Below are 15,131 nucleotides of genomic sequence, written 5' to 3'. Positions count from 1 at the left end.
CCCTCTTACAGAATTAGAGGAGCAAGAGGAGACCATGAAGCCCCCTTTGCTCCATAATTGAACGAGATCTGTGACCACACTTCATAAATCTACCTTTCCCCTGTTAACTATAATATATGCCAGCAAAATAGTTCAATATCAGATTGAAAAAATAACATGTGGCAGCATAAAGTGCTCTTTACAGCTGGGAGCTTCATTTATCTATTATTCTCACTGTGTAGAACTGTTTCTTTATATTGCTCTTTAGAGGTTGGGCTGCGACTTATAGACAATGCCCTCTGGATCTGTACTCCTAAACCAACGAAGGATGCTCTATCAAGTGTCCCCAATATTTAAATATTGTCATGAACTATTACTTTATTAAATTCCAGGAGACACAATATCCCATAATTTAATTCTTGGAGTTCACACACAGTTCTCCTCAGGTGTGGTATTGTGAGCTGCTCTGTGCTCTAGGTATAGTCTGACACTCCATGACTTGGTCACTTGGATTCAGAACTGACTTGCTCATACAAGACAGATAGTAGTTGTCAATGGAACTTATTCTGGCTCAATATCTGTGACTAGTGGTGTTTCACAGGGATCCATAATGGGACCTGTTATTTGTGATATAGATAAAATGTGAATGGGTGGGTTTGCAGGCATTACAAAGAATAGTGGTATCGTAGAGAGTGTAGACGATTACCAAAAGACAGTGGGATATAAATCGCTTGCAGATATGGGTAGGGAAATGGCAGAAAGAGCATACATCCTGAAAGAGGTTGCACATGTTGACAGGACAGTAAAGAAGGCATATGGCATTTTTCCTTTTATAAGTTGAGGGAATAAGTTCAACAGTCAGGAAATTATATTGCACTTTATAAAACTTTGGTGAGGCTACATCTGGAGTATTGCATTCAATTCTGCTTGACCCATCTAGGTAGGGGGTTTTGGTGAGAATACAGAAGGGGTATACCAGGATACTGCCTGGATTAGAGGTTAAAAGTGCACAAGGAGAGGTCAGAGGCTGAGGGGAGACAGGTTGGGGACAGGTCTCCCCTCAGTACATAAGATTATGAGAGATACAGGCAGACAGTTTATATATTTAAGTTTGTATATTTATCCCAGGGTTGAAATGTTTAAACTAGATGGCATGCATTTAAGGTGAGAGAGATCAAGTTCAAAGGAGTTCAAAATTTAAGAACTTAAGTAGGAAAGCAGGAGGGCAAAAAAAGGGCATGAGATTAATTTGGTACCAGGGTTAAAGTGTGCCCCAGAAAGTCAATCAAGACTCTTCGTTAATCAGAAGCTCTGGATAAACCGGAAAGTCATCTCATGTGCAAACTGGCAATTTGGACTAAACTTGAATCACAGAGGGATGCTCAACAAGATGAACTTATAGCACAGAGATTCAGGTGTGATGTTATGGACATCACTGAATTGTGGCTGAAAGAAGATTATAGCTGGGAGCTTATTCAAGGGTACACATTGTATTGAAAGGTAGATGGCTTGGCTCTGTTGGGGAAAAAAGAAATCAAATCATGAGAAAGAAGTCACAAAGTGTCGGAAGATGTTAAAACGCTGTGGGTAGAGCTAAGGAACTGCAAGGGTAAAAAGACCTTGATGGGAGTTATATACATATCCCCAAATAGTAGTAAAGACAATGGGAGATAGAAAATACATGCCAAAGGAGCAATGTTACTAGAGTCATGGGCAATTTCAATATGCAGATAAACTGGGAAAATCAGGTTGCTGCTAGATTCCAAGTGGGGGAATTTCTAGAATGCCTACAAGATGACTTTTTAGAGCAGTTCATGAATGAGCCTGCTAGAGGATCAGCTATTCTGGATTGGGTGTTATTCAATTAAGTGGAATTGATTAGAATAAAGGAATCCTTTGAGCAAGTGATCATAATATTCTAGTGCAAGTGTTCAGGGCATGAAGGGATACAGGGAGAAGCCAGGAGATTGGGGTTGAGAGGGAAATTGGATCAGCCATGATGAAATGGTAGAGCAGACTCAATGCGCCAAATGGCCTAATTCTGCTCCTATAGCTTATGGTCTTATAACATGATTGAATTCATCCCGCAATTTCAGAAGGAGAAGCTAAGTCAGATGTATCAGTATTACATTGGAGAGAAGGGAATTACAGAGACTTGAGAGAAGAGCAGGCCAAAATTGATTGGAAAAGAACACTGGCAGGGATGATGACAGAGTTCCAATGGCTGAAGATTCTGGAATCAATTTGGAAGGCACAGGATATATACATGCCCAAGGGGAAGAAATATTCTAAAGGCAAGATGACACAACCGTGGCTGACAAGAGATGTCAAAGCCAACATAAAAGCCAAAGGGAGGGCATATAATATAGTAAAGATTATTGGAAAATTAGAGGATTGGGAAGCTTTTAAAAACCACCTGAAGGCAATTAAAATGTCATTAAGAAGGAAAAGATGGAATACAAAGGTAAGCCAGCCAATAATATTAAAGAGAATACCAAAACTTTCTTCAGATGCATAAAATGTAAAAGAGAGGCCAGAATGGATATTGGACTACTGGAAAATGATGCTAATAGGGGACAAGGAAATAACAGACGATCTGAATAAGTATTTTGCATCAGACTTCACTGTGGAAGACGCTACCAGTCTGCTAGAAGTTCCAGAGGGTCAGTGAGCAGAAGTGTGTGAAGTTGTCATTACTAGGGAGAAGATTCTTGGGAAACTGAAAGATAAGGATGAGATGGTATACAATCCAGGGTTCTGAAGGAGGCAGCTGAAGAGATTGTGGAAGCACTAGTTATGATCTTGCAAAAATTACGAGATTCTAGAATGATTCCAGAGGACTGGAAAATTGCAAATATCACTCCACTCTTCAAGAAGGGAGAGAGGCAGAAGAAAGAAAATTATAGGCTAGTTAGTCTGGCCTCAGTGGTTGTGAAGATGTTGAAATCGATTAAGGATGTGGTTTTGGCGTACTTGGAAGCATATGATAAAATAGGCCATATGGTTTCCTCAAGGAAAATTTGTGTCTGACAAATCTGGTGGAATTCTTTGATAGACAAAGGAGAATTGATGGATACTGTATAATTGGATTTCCCGAAGGCCTTTAATGAGGTGCTGCACATGAGGCTGCTTAACAAGTTGAGAGTCCATGGTATTATAGGAAAAATGTAGCATGGATAGAGCATTGGCTGATGGGTAGGAGGCAAAAAGTGGTTAAAATAAAGGGAGACTTTTCTGGTTGCTTGCTGGTGACTAGTCGCGGTCTACAAGAGTCTGTGTTGGGGCTGCTTCTTTTTAATTATATGTCTATGACTTGGGTATCAAAATTGACAGCTTTGAGGGAAAATGGATCAGCCACAATGAAATGGGCCAAATGGCCTAATTGTGCTCCAATATTTTATGGTCTAACTGTGGCAGGGCTTGAATACCATCACCTCCTACAAAGCAAAACCAAGCAACATAAATGGGACTGAGGTTTCACTCCCCGATGAGCTCAATCACTTTTTGCTCACTTTGACTGACAGAACATGAAGACTCCTTCATGGATCTCCACAGCCCCTGATGACCCTGTGATTTCATTCTCTGAGGCTAATGTGAAAGCATCTTTCTGGAGGGTGTATTCACAGAAAGCATCTAGCCTAGACAGCATACCAGCCCGAGTACTGATGACCTGTACTAATAAGCATTGTGCTAACCCACGTTGGAGTGCTTATGGAGACTTACAAACTTTCGCTTTGGCAATCTGAGGTACCTACCTGCTTCAAGCAGGCTTCAATCATAGTGGTGCCTAAGAAAAATGTGACAACCTGCTTCAATGACTAATGTCCAATCGCACTTACATTCACTTTGATGAAGCGCTTTGAGAGGTTGGTCATGAAGCATATTAATTCCCTACTTGAGAAGTAACCTGGATCTCCTCCAATCTGGCTGTATGATTATCAAGGAAACCTTGGTTAACAAAAGATTTTGCAGGTTTGATCATGGAAAAGAAGGGAACGTATGTCAGGTATAGGAAATTGGTCCTGTTCAGGTCATTTGATGGGATAGAGAAGAAAACAACAAAGTCATGGGGAGGGTAATAGGGGGCAATGAAATGACCTTGCCATGGAAAATTAGAGAATGCTAACTTTTTTTAAAATATAAGATGGTAGCTAAGGAGGGAATGAGTGAGGGGATATAAGCGAGATCCTGAATGAGTTCATCTCAGTGATATTCACCATGGAGAATAATGTGGAAGTTGGGGGATTAAGGATAGACTGGTTTATTATTATCACATATAGAGGTACAGTGAAAAACTTTAGTTTTGCATGACATTTATACAGATAATTTCAGTATCGCAGTGCATTGAGGTACTACAAAAGAAAACAATACCAGAACACAGATTTAGTGTTAGAACTGTTAGAGTTACAGAATACTATTGTTTATTGCTATGGAAAAAGACTATAAAAATAGATATAAAGGACACTGGTGAGAACAAATCTGGAGTATTGCACATGATATTGGTCTTCTTATATAAAAAATATAAATGTTGTTCTGCAATGGTTTAATTAATAGTTACCAGGAATGGGCAACTTGCTTTAGGAGGAATGGATGGACAGGATAGTCTTGATTAGAAGATTGAAAAGTGGAACATAGGCTTTGTACATGGCAGATCTTACAGTTTTTCAAGGAAGTTATCAGGAAAGGTGATGAAGGCAAGGCAGTAGATATTGTCTACATAGACTTTAGCAAGGCATTTGACATGGTTTCACGTGGGAGGGTGGTCAAGAAGGTTTAGCTGTTTGGCATTCAAGATGAGGTAGTAAATTGGATTAGACAATGACTTCATGGGAGAAGCCAGAGAGTGGTAGTAGATGCTTTCTGACTGGAAGACTGTGACTAGTGGTGTGCCACAGGGAATGGATCAGCAAAATAAACTGGGGGTGTACTGGACAGTGATGAAGGTTATCAAAGCTTGACCAGCTGGAAAAATAGGCTGAAAAATGGCAGATGGAATTTAATGTGAGGTGTTGTACTTTGGGAGGATAAACCAAGGTAGGACTTATACAGGGAAAGGTAGGACACCGAAGAATGCAGCAAAACAGAGAGATTTGGAAATCAGATCCATAATTCCTTGAAAGAAGTGTCACCGGTAGATAGGGTTGTAAAGAGAATTTTTGGCACATTAACCTTCATAAATCAAAGTATTAAGTACAGGAATTGAGATGTTATTTTGAAGTTGTATAAGATGTTGGTGCGGCCTAATTTGGAATATTGTGTGCAGCTTTGGTCACCTACCTGCTGGAAAGATATCAATAAGATCGAAAGAGTGCAGAAAAAATTTACACGGATGTTGCTAGGACTTATGGACCTGAGTTACATGGAAAGGTTGAGTAGGTTAGGCCTTATCTTGGAGTGGGGAAATTTGACAGAGGTATAAAAAAATTATGGGGGGGTATAGATAGGGCAAATATAAGCAGGCTTTTCCTACTGAGGTTGAGTGAGATTATAAACTAAAAATCATGGATTAAGAGCGAACGATGAAATGTTTAAGGGGAACACGAGGGGAGATCCTTAACTTAGAGGGTGGTGAGTGTGGAATGAGCTGCCAGCAGAAATGGTGGGTGTAGTTCACTTTCAATATTTAAGAAAAATTTGGAATGGTACACATGGATGGGAAGTCTATGGAGGGCTATGGTTCCTTTACAGGTCAATAGTAGTCAACTTAAATTGTTCTGGCATGGACTAGATAGGCCAAAGGGCCTCTTTCTGTGGTGTAGTGTTCTATGATTCTAAGAATATCAGGATATTTAAATGAAGCATATAAAATCCTGAGAGGACACAAAGAACACTGCAGATTCTGGAAATCTGGACCAACTCACAAAATGCTTGAGGAGCTCAGCAGGTCAAGCAGCATTTATGGAGAGAAATGGACAGTTGATACCTTGGATTGAGATCCTGCTGGATGACTCTTCTTGTAGAACAATCTATAATTAAGGGTTACTACTTAGAAGTAATTTGTCCAGTTGAGTCAGAAATAAGATGAATTTCATCATCGCAGAGTTGCAAGTCTTTGGAAGTCCCACCAAAATGGAAGCTAAGTCTTTGAATACTTTTGGGAGAGATAGGTAAATGCTCGAAAAGCAACTGGCTGAAGGTTACTGTGGGTAGATAGGCATGTAGACTGAGGTTAGATTTAGATCAGCCATGATTCTATCGAACAGGTAAACAACCTGGAGGCTTGAAGGTTTAATCCTGCTTAAACCACTGAAGCAATTCTCAATAGAGTACACCTTTGGCTTTTCGCAATATTAAACAAGCTTATTATATACACTGTTTAATTGAATTCCACATCCAGCTATCAAATAATTTATTTGTCCAAGTTTTTTTCCCCCATTAAAGTGTCTTAATTCTCACTGAAAAAATTACGTGAATAATCATTGTCTTATCTACTTCTGAGGATCAATTCTACTTTCAGAGCACTAATAATCCTAATTAGAAATGTCAGCTTTGATTCGATAAGAAATATAGGTTGAAAACAACAAGTGATTCCTAGACTTCAAGTTGGTTAGTTTGTTTGTCTGCAACCAAGTGTTTCCCAGGATACCATTTTTACAGCTGAATTATGCTGGAATATTTTACTGTTAACCTCAATGTGCTGCTGATGCAATAAATATATAGCCACACTGTGAAGAATCAGAATTAGGTTTAATATCATGAGCATGAAATGTCATGAAATTTAACATTACAGCAGCATACAATGTAATACATAACAACAGAAAAAAAAGTAAGGTACTGTTCAATGTCCATTCAGAAATTGGATGGCAGAAGGGAAGAAGCTGTTCCTGAATCAATGAGTGTCTGCCTTCAGGCTTCTGTACCTCCTTCCTGATGGAAGCAATGAGAAGAGGGCATGTCCTGGATACAATGGAGGCTAGTGCCCATGATGATGGAGCTAACTAAGTTTCTGCAGCTTACTTCAATCCTGTGTAGTAGCCCTCCCCAAACCTTATGGTGATGCAGCCAGTTAGAATACTCTCGATGGTACATTGGTAGAAATCTGTGTGTTTTGGGTGACATATGAAATCTCTACTCCTATATCTTATGGTCTTATACCAAATCTTCTCAAACTCCTAATGAAATATAACTGTCATTGTGTCTTTTTTGAAGCTGCATCGATATGTCGGGTCCTAGTTAGGTCCTCAGAGATATTGACACCCAAGAACTTGAAAATGTTCACCCTTTCCACTCGTGATCCCTTGATGAGTACTGGTGTCTGTTCCCTTGTCTTACACTTCCTTAAGTTCACATTCAGTTGTTTGGTCTTATGAACATTGAATGCAAGGATGTTGCTGCAACACCACTCAACTAGCTGATATGTCTCGCTCCTGTATGCCCTCCTGTCACCATCCAAAATTCTGCCAAAAATTGTTGTATCACCAGCAAATTTATAGATGCTGTTTGAATTGTGCCTAGCCACACAGTCATGGGAGCAGAGACTAGAACAGTGGGCTATGCACACATCCCTGAGGTGCGCCAGTGTTGATTGTCAGTGAGGTGATGTTATTTCCAATCTGGACTGATTGTCGTCTTCCAGTTAGGAAGTTGAGGATCTATTTGCAGAGGGAGGTACAAAGGCCCAGGTTCTCAAGCTTTTTGATGAGAACTGTAGGAAAGTTGGTGTTAAAACACTGAGCTGTAGTGAATAAACAGCATTCTGACATAGGAAATTGTTTTGTCCAGTTGATCCAAGGGTACGTGGAGAGCCAATGAGATCGTCTCCACAGTAGGCCTAATATGACAATAGGCAAATTGCAGTGGGTCCAGATCCTTGCTGAGGTAGGAGTCGATTCTAGCCATGATCAACCTCTCAAAGCAGTTCATCACCGTAGATGTGACTGATACTAGACGACAGTCATTAAGCCAGCTCACCCTGTTCTTCTTGGGCACTGGTATAATTGTTGCCCTTTTGAAGCAGGTGGGAACTTCCGACTGTAACAATGAGAGATTGAAAATGTCTCGGAACACCCCCGTCAGTTGGTTGGCACAGCTCTGAAAACCTTTACAAAATACTTGTTGAGGCTTGTCACCTTGCGAGGGTTCACCCTCCTTAAAGATAACCTGAAGTCAATCTCTGAGAAAGAGATCACAGAGTCACCAGGTGCTGCAGGGATCCTCATAACTAGTTTTATTGTTCATTTTAAAGTGAGTGTACAAGGCATCGAGCTCATCTGGTAGTGAAGCACCACTGCCATTCATGAAGTTGGGTTTTGTTTTGTAGGAAGTAACGGCGTGCAAATCCTGCCAGGATTGGTGTGCATCTGATGTTGCCTCCAACCTTACTCAGAATTGTTCCTTAGCTCTTGAAATAGCCCTCCACAAGTCGTACTTAAGTTTTCTTGTGCAGACCTGAGTTGCCAGACTTGAATGCCACTGATCTAGCCCTAAGCAGACTACGAACCTCCTGGTTCATCAATGGCTTTTGATTTGGGTACATACAGTAAGTTCTCATAGGCACATACACTCATTCACATAGGCTTTAATGAAGTCAGTGACAAGCTATAGTGTACTCATTCAGACTCAAAGATGAATCCCTGAATACAGTCTAATTCACTGATTCAAAACTGTCTTGTAAGCACCCCTGCACCTCCCTTGTCCACACCTTCTATACAGAATGATAAGAAATCCGAACATTTTAATCAAGATTCTAATCATCCCGGCTTGATGATGTTTCACAGCTTTCACTGTTGTTCAGAAATGACTGAAGGCTACTGTGACAAAATAAGATTAAAGATGTTTGGATTATATATACCAGGGATTACACTTCTTCATCTACAAACGTTTGTAAAATAATAAAGTCAGCATCATGAAGTCAAGCATTTAAACAGCACATGGAGACCTAAGAATTGATCTACACTATTAAAAGCACAATAAAAAGTTTGTGCATGATGGCTTCCATCATGATTTGGATTTGCCAAGTTCACTAGCACTTGAAGCAATTGAAGAGATTTCAGGAAAGACAATGGTGGGCAAGGCCAGTGATCCAAACACAACTGTGTGGGTAGATGGAAGGCAAAGCCTTGTAGATAGACATGCAACAGTTTGGATCTCAGCATCAGAGACATGGTGCAGGGAGAAGAGAGAGGGATTAGGGACTTGGGAGAGGGATTTGGGCACAGGAAGGAAGTATTGAAAAATGGAACAATGAGCAAAAATGTTGGAAGGAAGAAATATTTTAGAGACTTTGAAAGAGTGTAGTCTAAGACTGAGCAGGTGGCAAGAAAGGCAAACACAATGTTAGCATTCATTTTGAGAGGACTATAAAAGAAAATATAAAAGCAAGGATGAAACTTTATCAAGCATTGATCAGACCACACTTGGAGTACTGTCAGCAGTTTTGAGCCCCTCTCTGAGAAAGGATGTGCTGGCATTGGAGAGAATTCAGAAGTGGGCTATGAGAATGATTCCTGAAATGAAATGGTTAATGTATGAGGATCATTTGATGGCTCTGGGGCTATACTCACTGTTGTTTAGAAGAATGAGGGTTAATCATATTGAAACTTATCAAATATTAAAAGGCTCAGATAGAGTGAATGTGGAGAGTATGTTTTCTACAGTGGGAGATCTAGGACCAGAGGGCACAGCCTTGAAATAAAAAGATATCCCTTTCAAAGTTCAAAGCAAATTTATTATCAAAGTACACATATGTCAGTATATACAACCCTGAAATTCATCTCCTTGTGGGCACTCACAGTAAATATAAGAAAAACAGTAGAATTGATGAAAGACCGCATCCAACAGGAAGGACAAAGAACCAATAAGCAAAAGACAACAAACTGTGCAAATACAAAAAGATAGAAAACAGGAAATAATAATAATTATAGTAATAAATAAATAAGCAATATATATCAAGAACATGAGATAAAGAGTCCATAGGCTGTGGTTACAGTTAGTGATGGGGAGAGAGGAGTTAACTGAAGTTATCCGCTCTGAATCAAGACACTGATGGTTGAGCAGTAATAACTGTCCCTGATCCAGGTTGTGTGGGTCCTGAGGCTCCTGTACCTTCTCCTTGATGGCAGCAGTGAAAAGAGAGCATGGCCTGGATGGATGGTGTCCTTGACGCTGGATGCTGCTTTCCTGCAACAGCATTCCATGTAATATCATAAGACATAGGAGCAGAATTAGGCCTTTTGACCCATTGAGTTTGCTCCGCCATTCAATCATGGCTGATTATTTCTTCCCCCTCCTCAGCCTCACTCCCTGACCTTCTCCCCATAACCTTTGATGCCGCGTCCAATCAAGAACCTGTCAAGCTCTACCTTAAATACACCCAACGATCTGGCTTCCACAGTTGCCAGTGGTAATACATTCCATGTTTACCAACCCTGGCTACAGAAATTTCTCTGAATCCCTACTTAAATGGATGCCCCTTTATCCTGAGGATGCGCTCTCTTGTTCTAGACTCCCACACCATGGGAAACACCCTTTCCACATCTACTCTGTTTAGGCCTTTCAAGATTTGAAAGGTTTCATTGAGATCCCCCCCCCCCCCCACCCAATCCTTCTAAATTCCCTCGAGTACAGACTCCAAGTGGTCAAATGTTCCTTTCATGATAACCCTTTCATTCCTAGAATTATCCCTGAACCTCCTCTGAACCCTCTCCAATGCCATAACATCTTTTCTTAGATGACGAGCCGAAAGCTGTTCACAATACCCAAGGTGAGGCCTCACCAATGCCTTATAAAGCCACAGCATCATATCCCTGCTCGTATATTTTAGATCTCTTGAAATGAATGTTAACATTGTATTTGCCTTCCTCACCACTGACTCTACCTGCAAGTTAACCTTTAGCTTGTTCTGCCCAAGGACTCCCAAGTCCCTTTGCATATAAGATTTTGGATTTTCTCCCCATTTAGAAAGAAGTCTGCACATTTATTTCTTCTACCAAAGTGCATGACCTATCATTTCCCAATATGATATTTCATTTGCCACTTTCTTGTCCATTCTTCTAATCTTTCCAAGTCCTTCTGCAGCCTTCCTGTTTCCTCAACCAACCTTCATATGATCTGCAAACTTGGCAACAAAGCCATTTATACCATCATCTAAATCACTGCTATACAGCATAAAAAGCAGTTCCAACACTGACCCCTGCGTACCAGTCACTGGCAGGATCCTTTTATTCCCACTTGCTGCCTCATACCGATCAGCTAAAGCTCTAACCATGCCAGTAACTTTCCTGCAGTACCATGGACTCTTAATCTGGTAAGCAGTCACATGTGTGGCAAGGGTTTTCTCAAAGTCCAAATATACAATATCCACAGCATCCCCTCTATCCTACTTGTTTGTAATCTCCTCAAAGAATTGCAACAGGTTCATCAGGCAAAATTATTCCCTTAAGCAAACCATGCTGACTTTGTCCTATCTTGTCTTGTCTCACCAAGTTACTCCATAACCTCATCCTTAACAATCGACTCTAACATCTTCCCAACCACTGAGGTCAGGCTAACTGGTCTATATTTTCCTTTATGCTGCTTTCTCCTTTCTCAAAAAGTGGAGTGATATTTGCAATTTTACAATCCTCCGGGACCATGCTAGAGTCCAATGACTTCTGAAAGATCATTACTAATGCCTCCACAGTCTCTATCGCTACATTTTTCAGAATCCTAGGGTGCAGCTCATCTGGTCTGTGTGACTTATGTCCCCTTACGTCTTTCATCTTTTTGAGCACCTTTTCCCTTGTAATAGTAACTGCACTCACTTCTCTTCCCTCACACCCTTCAACATCTGGCACACTGCTAATGTCTTCCACAGTGAAGACTGATGCAAAATACTCACTTGGTACATCTGCCATCTCCTTGTCCCCCATTATTGTTTCTCCAGCCTCATTTCCTAGTGGTCCTATATCCACTCTCATCTTTTATTTTTTACATACTTGAAAAGGCTTTCACTATCCACTTTGATATTGTTTGCTAGCTTGCTTTCATATTTCATCTTTTCCTTCCTAATGACTCTTTAGTTGCTCTCTGTAGGTTTTTAAAAGCTTCCCAATCCTCTGTCTTCCTGCTAATTTTTGCTTTGTTATATTCCCTCTCTTTTGCTTTTACATTAGCTTTGACTTGTCAACTACATTTGTACTATTTTGCCATTTGTTTTTGGAATACATCTATCTATCCTACACCTTTCTCATTTTTCCCAGAAACACACACCATTGCCACTTTGCTGTCATCCCTGCCAACATCTCCCTCCAATTTACTTCGGCCAACTCCTCTCTCGTACCACTGTAATTTCCTTTACTCCACTGAAATACTGCTATATCAGACTTCACTTTCTCACTATCAAATTTTCAAGTTGAACTCCATCATATTGTGATCACTGCCTCCTTAGGGTTCTTTTACCTTAGTTCCCTAATCACCTGGTTCATTATATAACACCCATTCTAGTATAGCTGATCCCCTAGTAGGGTCAACGACAAACTGCTCTAAAAAACCATCTTGTAGGCATTCAACGAACTCACTCTCGAGATCAATTTCCAACCTGATTTTTTCCAATTGACATGCATGTTGAAATCTCCCATAACTATCATAACACTGCCTTTATGACACACATTTTCAATTTCCTGTTGTAATCTCTGGTGTAGGGTTGGGTGGGTTTTTACCTGTGATGGACCGGACTGTATCCACTACATTTTGGAGGCTTTTCCTGTTCAAGGGCATTGGTGTTTTTGTACCAGGCCATGATGCAACCAATCAATATACTCTCCACCGCACATTTATAGAAGTTTGTCATAGTTTTCGATGACATGCTGAATCTTTGTAAACTTCTAAGAAAGTAGAGGAGCTGCTGTGCTTTTTTCATAATGACACTTGCATCCTTGACCTAGGATAGATCCTCAAAAATGAAAAAAAAAACCCAAATAATTTAAAGTTGTTGAATCTCTCTCCCTATGATTCCCTCAATGAGGACTGGCTCACGAACCTTGGGTTTTCTCCTCCTGAAGTCAATAATCAGCCTTTGGTCTCACTGACATCGATTGAGCAGCACTTATTCAGATTTCAATCCCCCTCATATATGTTGATTCGTCACCATCTTTGATTCAACATTTGAGTGGTGTCATTGGCAAACAAATATAGCATTAGAGCTGTGTTTAGCCTCACAGGCACAAGTATAAAGCAAGTAGTAGAGCAGTGGGCTAAGCACACAGCCTCATGGTGCAGCTGTGCTGATGGAGATTGTCAAGGAGATGTTATTGCCAATCCAAACTGACAGGGGTGGCATGTGAGGAAATCAATTGCATAAGGAGGCTTTGAGACCAAGGACTTGCAGCTTATTGATTACTTTTGAGGGGATGATAGCATTGAATGCTGAGCTGTAGTCAATGAAGAGCATCCTGATGTATGCATCTTTGCTGACCAGATGTTCCAGGGTTGAGTGAAGAGCCAATGAAATTACATCTGCTGTTGTGATGGTAGGCAAATGGTGCAAATCCAAGTTGCTTCTCAGGTGGGAGTTAATATGTTTCTTGACCATCCTGTCAAAGCACTTCATTCCAGTGGATGTAAGCGCTACTGGACAATAGTCATTGAGGCAAGTTATGGCTTTTTTCTTAGGCACCTGTATAATTGAAACCTGTTTGAAGCAGGTGGGTACTTCAGATTGCTGAAGTGAATGTTTAAAGATATCAGTGAACACTCCTGCCCGTAGATCAGCACAGGTCTTTAGCACTTAGCCAGTTAGTCAGTCTGGGCTGGATCCTTTCCATGTGTTCACCCTCCTTAAGGATGCTCTCACATCAGAGGAGAGGAGGATTTCTTTAGCCAGATGGTGGTGAATTTTGGAATTTATTGCCAGTGGTGGCTGTATAAGCCAAGCTCTTGGGTATATTTAACGTGGAGCTTGATAGTTTCTTGATTAGTAAGGGTGTCAAAAGATATAGGGAAAAGGCAGGAGAATGGAGTTTATAGGGATAATAAATCAGCCATGATTGAATGGTGGAGCAGGATCTATGCACGAAATGGTCTAATTCTGTTCGTATGTTTTATTATAGGTTTTCACAAATAAAACAGCATGAGGCATTTTATGTTTAAGATAAAACCATAACACATTTATTGAACACCTAAACCTGAACATGAGTGTACTAAAAACCTTAACGTAATTATATTATCACGTCAGCCTAGCCTCTTAAAATGAAACCCCAACTCAATGTTGGTGGTTGTGAAATACGTACATTTCCAACCAATTACATTAGCCTACAAAGCCCCCCACCCCCAGAGTTCACAAAAACTGGCATCATGAGTCTGTCTGGAGCTCAGACGAGCCACCCGGCTTGTGTCCTATGTTATATGAGTGAAGGAACAGCAGATACCTCTGGCTCGTGACACTCATGGTCATGTTGTGATGCCAGGGGCATGGTAGCAGAATCCTCCAAATCTTGGTGGACTGGTTTAAGGCAATCTACTGAAATATATTCAGGTTTACCCTTCTTATCTATGATAAAAGTCTTTTCTCCCCATTCCAAAACGTAGAATGGGCCATCTTAAGGGGCCAAAAGGGATGATGGTGTGCATCATGGCAGACAAAAACAAACAAGACAGAATGTAAGTAGGTCAACAGGAACCCAAGAGTGCTGTACACCATGATGGGAGGTAGGAATAGATGACAAGGAATTGAATTTACTGAGAAGGGTGGAACACTGTTTGGAGGCCGACCACAGAATCGTACCATCAGGAATGAAATCACCTGTAACTTGTAATGCTGTCCGTATACCAGATGTCTGCGGACGACTGTAGGTTCCCTTTTGGAGCTGTTCTGAGCCCCAGCAGGACCCATAGGATATGATCATGCCAACATTCATCGGTCAGTGAAGCCCTTAGAGCAGCCTTTAAGGAGTAATGTCAGCTGTGTAATGTAACTTAATGTCAGCTAACCGCAAGCCTGTGACTGCTGCTTGGTAAGCTTGGACTTCTGGGACAGTAGCTTGGTTGGCTGCCATGCCAACATAGTCACCCCCTATGTGTATGGCTGACCATGAAAGGCAATCAGCCACCTCATTATTTTTCCCCTTGATATGTTGTATATCAGTTGTGAACTTGGATATGTAGGCTAGGTGGTGTTGCTGATGGCAAGGGTCTGTTATTTGATGATCACGTGCATGGGGAGTTTGTGGTCAAGA

General features: G+C 40.8%; 1 protein-coding gene across 1 annotated transcript in view; it reads right to left on the bottom strand.

Moving 5' to 3' along the window:
• gmcl1 (germ cell-less, spermatogenesis associated) overlaps window positions 1-15,131 on the bottom strand; it is a 260,756-nt gene that overhangs the window by 2,051 nt on the left and 243,574 nt on the right. The window lies entirely within an intron of this gene.

This window comes from Hemitrygon akajei, chromosome 1 (assembly GCF_048418815.1).
Source record: "Hemitrygon akajei chromosome 1, sHemAka1.3, whole genome shotgun sequence".
In the NCBI taxonomy this organism is placed as follows: domain Eukaryota; kingdom Metazoa; phylum Chordata; class Chondrichthyes; order Myliobatiformes; family Dasyatidae; genus Hemitrygon; species Hemitrygon akajei.
This window is presented reverse-complemented; position numbering and strand designations above follow the sequence as displayed.